This window comes from Marmota flaviventris, chromosome 17, assembly GCF_047511675.1.
Source record: "Marmota flaviventris isolate mMarFla1 chromosome 17, mMarFla1.hap1, whole genome shotgun sequence".
Taxonomy (NCBI): Eukaryota; Metazoa; Chordata; class Mammalia; order Rodentia; family Sciuridae; genus Marmota; species Marmota flaviventris.
Window position 1 is genome coordinate 46,114,156 of NC_092514.1, and position 7,353 is coordinate 46,121,508.

A 7,353-nucleotide genomic window follows, 5' to 3' on the forward strand; every position below is an offset into this window, starting at 1 on the left:
CATACATAATTCCATCAATCTCATTCTGCAGGACCTTTTCTTTCCCTATCCCCCTCTTCCATCTGCTTGCTCTGCTGATCTCCCTTCTATTATTATTATTATTATTTCAATTAGTGCATTGTAATTATACATACAAACGGGATTCATTGTAGTGTATCAAGCCAGATTTCCTTAAAACATTCTAACACTAGGCACGGTGGTGCACGCCCGTAATCCCAGCAGCTCAGGAGGCTGAGATAGGAGGATTGTGAGTTCAAAGCCAACCTCTGCAAAAGCAAATCACTAAGCAACTCAGTGAGACGCTGTCTCTAAATAAAATACAAAATAGGATTGGGGGTGCAGCTCAGTGGTTGAGTGTCCCTGAGTTTAATTCCCGGTACCAAAAAAAACATTCTAACAGTGACATGCAGTGCCCTCTTATCTGTCACCCATCTGGAAGGTAGCCAAAGAGTAAGTAGCTATAGCAGGCACTGCTGCCCACTTTTAGGAACCAGCAGCCTGTATGCTGGGAAAAGGGGAGGATATGGGAAGTGATAACTCCCGGCCTTGATGCAAGCTGGGGACTGAAAGATCTAAGTCAGCGCTGGGTTCTAATCCACAGCTATCACCTCACTTTTGCATCTTTGATCTGTTCCTTCCCACTGGACACTTGCTTCCCAGGCTGCTAGTTACACCCCCACATTCCTTAACAAAGCAGAACTGATCAGCAGAGACTGACTTGCTGAACAGGTGTCGTCCAAGAACGGCCCTCCTGAGTCACTGGTCATTCGGGGCTTCCCTCTTTAGGACATTTCTCCCCTACCCCCACATGCCTCTGCAGGTCCCCTGTACAAGGCTACAGTTGTTCCAAGGGCTGCCATTGACTTATTCATGCAGGAAATTCATCTTGAGGACTGACTAGACACCAGGCATCGTTCTCCTGCTGGGGATGCAGCAGTGGAAACACACACCCTGATCCCAGCCTTGGTGGGCTGTGCATTCTATAGAGGGAACAGACGGCACATAGATCAATGTTAATTGGGAGAAAGGGCTAGAAAGAAAATCAAGTCAGGTACTCAGGAGGGGGAGGCAGGAAGATAGCAAGTTGGAGGCCAGCCTTAGTGGCTTAGCGAGATCTGGTCTCAAAAAGGTGCCATCCTGTGTGGGGGCATGGCTCTGTGATGGTGTCACAGTGACCTTGCTCATATCTGCTTAGGCAATGTCTTGAACAGTGGTTTATCTGAGTCTTGGCAGAACGCCTTGTGATCTTCATGGACATGGAGGGAGCTGCTATGGGGCCACCTTCTGTCGAGCAGGGAGCTGTCCTGAGACACTGCATGCACTGGGCCTCTTAGTTGTGGTAGTGGACTTCTTGGTGGGTGAGACAAAATCACAGGGACCTAGCATCTTTGGCTTATTCTTTTTGCAATCTGTAAATTACCTAAATTATTCTCTTTGCTTTAATACATGATCAAAGTTTGAAAGTGGCTCCTTGTAACCTCACTGATTCACCTGGTCAGGAGGTGGCCTTGCCAGGTGTGAGCTTGATACCTGCACGTCTCGTTTCTGCTCTCCAGGCGAGCAGCCCAAGGCTCATAAGCTCACCATCTCCTCGGAGTGTCCTTAGCCATCTTGCCTGTCAACTTTTCTTCCAGGCATGTTTCATTTCTGCTCTGTTGAATTGCATTTCTTGTTTCCAATCCTTCCTTTCAAACCACACCACTCTCAGAGTAATCTTTTCTTTTTCTTGGTACCAGGGATTGAACCAGGGGTGCTTAACTACAGAGCCACATCCCCATCCTTTTTTTTTTTGTATTTTATTTAGAGACAGGATCTTGCTGAGTTGCTTAGGTCCTCCCTAAGTTGCTGAGGCTGGGTTTGAACTCACGATCCTCCTGCCTCAGCCTTTGAGTCCCTGGGATTACAGGTTGGTGCCACTGCAACTGGCCAGAGTAATCTTAAAATGCCATTTTGTACATGGTGCCCTAAAGTTCACAGATTGTAGGTTGACATGCTTTAGCTTCTTGTTCAAGACTCTTAACACTTGGTCATTTGTTACTTCTTCAAATTTCTTTCCCAAGAATCTTCTGTATCAACCTTTTCATCTCGCCATCTTGTCCAGCATGTGGGTCTTTGAATTTGCCAGATTGGCATCTCCTGGAAGGCCTAGGCTAAGTATCACTTTCTTTTTCCCTGATATGTTCCTCCACCCTGAATTCTCTGAAACTGCAGGTGACTGAATTCTCTGTGGGCTTGCAGATGAGTCAAAAGTAGGAAATGACTGGAGAAGCTTGGCTTGGTGGTGTACCCCTGTAATACCAGTGGTTTGGGAGGCTGAGGCAGGAGGACCTTTATTTTATTTATTTATTCATATGAAGTGCTGAGACTCAAACCCAGTGCCTCACACATGCTAGGCAAGTGCTCTGCCACTGAGCCACACCTCAGCCCTCTTATTTTTTATTTCTAGACAAGATTTCCCTAAGTTGCTTAGGGCCTTGCTAAATTGCTGATGCTCCCTCCAACTTGTGATCCTCCTGCCTTGGCCTCCTGAGTTACTGGGATTACAGGCGTGTGCCACCACACCACATTCCTGTTGAAAACAGCAGTGTAGGAGACCCCTAAAATTTGCCATATAATTTTGCTGTCTGCATAGCTGTGGGGTGGAAGAGGAAGAAAGGTCTGCAATTGTAGCCAACTGCATAAGGCTGCTTGGACCCCATGAGGGGTAGGAACCCCTGATGTAGGCAGAAGATTAAACCCCATTAGGATTTGGCATTATCTCAGCTAAGTGTCACACTGGTATCTCAGCTAAGTGTCACACTGGCTTATCGTTAACCTTTCTGAATCACAGTGTACTCATTTGGAAAACAGAAATTATATCTGCTCTGGTTACCCTACTGACTTTCTAAAGGAATAAATAAAATACTTTACATAAAATTGCTTTTAGATGATTGAGTGCTCTACAAATCTCATTATGCCACTTAATTCCAGGCCATGTGGTTCCGTGTATTATGTTCCAGTTGACATCATGTCCTGCTTATCTCAAAATACTAAGTTCATCTTTATCTTTCGTTCCCTCCCCCTGGTTGTCTGAGTGCTTCATTGGTCTGGAGTCCATTGCAATTACCTCAATCATGGCCGCAAGCAAAGCTTTGGGATCAGACCCTGACAGCCTCCGCTCCGTTGATCAGGTTATAGCAAGGCTCCTGCATCATTGTAGAGCTTGTTGAAGAGGAAAAGAAACTCACTGCAGATGGGTCCCCTCCTCTCCGAAAGGAAATGAACATATTATTTAAAGCAGTGCATCTCAAATTATCCCTGGTGAAGGACTTTGGTCTGTCTTACTTGCTTTCTTCTTTTTTGTACCAGGGATTGAATTCAGGGGCACTCGACCACTGAGCCACATCCCCAGCCCTGTTTTGTATTTTATTTAGAGACAGGGTCTCCCTAAGTTGCTTAGGGCCTCTCTCTTGCTGAGTCTGGCTTTGAACTCTCGATCCTCCTGCCTCAGCTTCCCAAGCTGCTGGGATTACAGGCGTGCACCACCGCCTGGTTTTAGTTTTGCTTTCTGAAACATCGTATTAATATTTTTTAGAAAATTAAGAGAAAAATGATAAGACCTGTAAATTATGAACTATGTTTTTTTTTTTTTTTTTTTTTTTAACCATTAGATCCCATAGACAATTGACAAAATAACTACGAAAATGTCTAGATCTTACTTGCAATTTCTGTGCTTTTGGTGGATTTGGAAGCAAACAGTTCACAAAGAGTACAGATTTAAAGGCTACACAGGTATTTCAAGAAGATGAAGTCCAGTGGAGAATCTGATTAGCTGATAATCAATGGATGGTCTCCCCTGGTCCAATCAGCTTCAAGGGATGAGTGATCCCATGGTATACATGCCACCAGTTGACAGAGGATTTGGTTGATTTGGTTGAGAACAACCTGGCAGAGATACCGGTCGGGAGATTCATGCAGGCATGCAATAGGAGATGATAGCTTGCTGTTTTCAGGGCTGCCCTTTGAATGCAGCATCCTCAGCTGGGAACTGGAGCTCTGTTCTGCAGAGTACGTGTTTTGTAATACACAGAGCAGAATCTTTAAAAAGATATGCAAGCGGGGGTTGCATATCTAAGCACCTTAGTGAGACCCTGTTTCAAAACAAAAAATAAAGAGTTGGTGATGTGGCTCAGTGTTTAAACACCCCTGGGTTCAATCCCTGGTACATGAAAAAATAAAAAATAAATAAAATAAGAAAAAGCAGTGGGTAGGATGGCAGGGGATCAACCTCTAGCTCTGTACAATGGGTTTAATAATGTCTAACTCAGAATTATATAGGTTGTCACAGGCTAAAAGTAAACACACCTTACAAATACCCAAGTGTTTGCTGAAGCTATTTAAGAAGTCCAAACATGGAATTGTTAGGAATTAGTAAATAAGAAAGCTTTCCTTGTGAATTTCAGCTGTTATCACAGCTATGTAATTCATGTATAAAATTATCCCTCAAGAAAATCCGTGTATCGTGTTTTTTTTTTTTTAAAGCATGTAAGTGAACAGTTAGTTTTATATCAAGAATTTTTGTAAAAATGGATGACTGTAGCCGGGTGTGGTGATGCACACCTGTCATCCAAAGACTCAGGAGGCTTGAGGCAGGAGGGTTGCTGAGTTCAAGGCCAGCCTGGGCAACTTAGTGAGACAGTCAATAAAAAATAAAAAATGTTAGGGATATACCTCAGGGGTGGAGCGCCCCTGGGTTCAGTGTCTTTCTCTCTCTCTGTCTCTCTCTCTCACACACACACCCACACACAAAAGGAAAAGAGAGAGGAAAAAAAAAGGACATCTAGGATCTGGGTAAGGATGACAGGATAAAGTAGGACCATAAACACTCTTTCCTCTAAGACCTGATGAAATGAAAAAAACGTTATCTGTGACAAACGTTCTGTGAGAGCGAGGTCACAATCATAAACCAAAACTTCATGAAAACTCAAGTGGAAGGAAACCCTCTGCCAGACCATAGGATGCGCCCCTCTGCCCACACTAGAACTGTCACAGCACCCTGTGTGGCCACAGGTGGTCAGGGAGTTGCCAACCAGTAAGTGGATTTCATATAAAGTCTGTCTGATTTCTACAAAAGTAGGCTCTTTCCCCAGGGGCCTGCTTCCCAGGGTCAGAGCTCTCTAGCTTCCACAGCCCCCTGCACCTACCACCTGCCCAGAGCCTGAGGGCCTCTGAGGCTGCAGCTCCAGAGAGGGCATGGGTTTCACCTGACAGAGGGACAAAACCAAGATAATGCCCCAGAGGCAATCAGCATGGGGGCTTGGTGTCCAACCTGTTCTTCACCATCTCACATTTCACTCCATTTGTTTATGGCTCCGCCCTGCTGGGGGCCTGTCTACAAGCAAACGGATGTGTTTTTGTACATGTGGACACTCGGTGCCTCTAGACTACAAAAGCCACACCATGTGAATTTTATATTCCTTCCACTCAAAAGTTCAGGACTTACAACTTGCCACATTGTCAAGTTTGACCTGCTGTAGACCAAGAACTATTTTCTGGAAGTGAATTCAAAGTTTCTTTCTTTCTTTTTTTTTTTTTTTAAATATGGAACGCTTCACGAATTTGAGTGTCATCCTTGCGCAGGGGCGATGCTAATCTTCTCTGTATCGTTCCAATTTTAGTATATATGCTGCTGAAGCAAGCACTCAAAGTTTCTTAATTTGTCTCATTACTGTGTCAAAAACAACACAAGGGCTGGGGTTGTGGCTCAGTGGTGGAGCGCTTGCCTGGCACGTGTGAGGCACTGGGTTTGATCCTCAGCACCACATAAAATAAATAAGGTATTGCGTTTATCTATAACTAAAAAAAAAAAAGTATTAAAACAACAACATAAGAAGCCTGGTGCAGTGGTGCACGCCTATAATCCTAGCAACTCAGGAGGCTCAGACAGGAGGATAGTGAGTTCAAAGCCAGCCTTAGCAAAAGTGAGGTGCTAAGGAACTCAGTGAGGCCCTCCTCTCTCTAAATAAAATACAAAATAGGGCTGGGAATGTGGCTCAGTGGTTGAGTGCCCCTGAGTTCAATTCCCAGTACCCCCCAAAAAAACCCAACAAACAAACAAACCCCTCCCCAAACCCACAAGACCATACTTTTATTATTTTTAATTTTTGGGGGCACTGGGGATTGAACCCAGGGGTGCCTTACCACTGAGCTGCATCCCCAGTCCTTTTGAGACAGGGTCTTGCTAAGTTTCTGAGGCTGGCTTTGAACTTGCAATCCTCCTGTCTCAGCCTACTGAGTTGCTGGGATTACAACTGTGCACTCATGCCCCGCTAGTGTTGCACGTTAACTTTTACTAAAAAACAAGTGAACATCTGTAACTTATCAGATGCTTCAATTCTCATTTCTGTCTGTAGGCAATGATCACAGTATAGACCCAACACAACAAAAGCAATCAACACAGGCTGATAAAGTGGTAGGTACCAGGGCTGTGCTCAAACAGGGAAGAAAATACCAAAGGCCAGTTGGAGATTCAGGTAGAGTCTCCATAAGTGTCCTCAATACTGTGATTCTGATATGAAGTAGTCACACCCTCAGAAGAGTGCCGGGGCCAAGGACTCAGCTGGACTGCTTTGAACTTATAAAGAATAGATGTATGGACCACAGTGCCGATCTATCTGCGGCAGTCATTCAAGCAGATCAAATTGCAAGGACTGCCAGCAGAGCCCAGAACTCGAATAAGAACAAATGCTCTTCAGTTTCTCAAGTAGCCCAATCTATTCCTCTGATCAGGATGCTCTCTTACCTGGATAATGCTAGAGGAACAAGGAAAACAGAACTTTCCAGCTCACCCTTTTCAACATTCTATGTCAGTCCCCCAGAAGTACAACCCACACGATGAAAATTTTCTAGATTATGGCTCCTCTCCTGTTTAGTGCATTCTGCACTGGCACCTTCCTTTAATAGGGAGGTAGCTCAGGGTATCTTTTCTGACTGGGGAAATGTCCTTGGTTGAGTACCAGCAACATGTTGTAATAGGGTGACTTTTAAAAATTCTTTCCCCAGAATCTTAAAATATAGTCCCCCATCCTCAAGATTGAACTCAGGGCTTCATATGTTAGGCAAATGCTCTACTACTAAAGCTGCCTCCTATCCTTGTTTTTTTTTGGTAGAGGAGATTGAACGCAGGGGCACTCGACCAATGAGCTACATCCCCAGCCCTATTTTGTATTTAATTATTATTATAATTTTTTTTTAGATATCAATGAACCTTTGTTTATTGATACGTGGTGCTGAGAATCGAATCCAGTGCCTCTAGGCACTGTGCTCTGCCTCTGAGTCACAACCCCAGCCCCTGTATTTAATTATTTAGAGACA

The 7,353-nt window shown here is 44.4% G+C and overlaps 1 non-coding gene across 1 annotated transcript; it reads right to left on the bottom strand.

Annotated features, from left to right (window-relative positions):
• Positions 1-5,574: 5,574 nt before the first annotated feature.
• On the bottom strand, positions 5,575-5,681 carry LOC114104295 (U6 spliceosomal RNA). The gene has a single exon (XR_003584820.2). It is a non-coding gene; the product is annotated as a U6 spliceosomal RNA (small nuclear RNA).
• Positions 5,682-7,353: the final 1,672 nt, after the last annotated feature.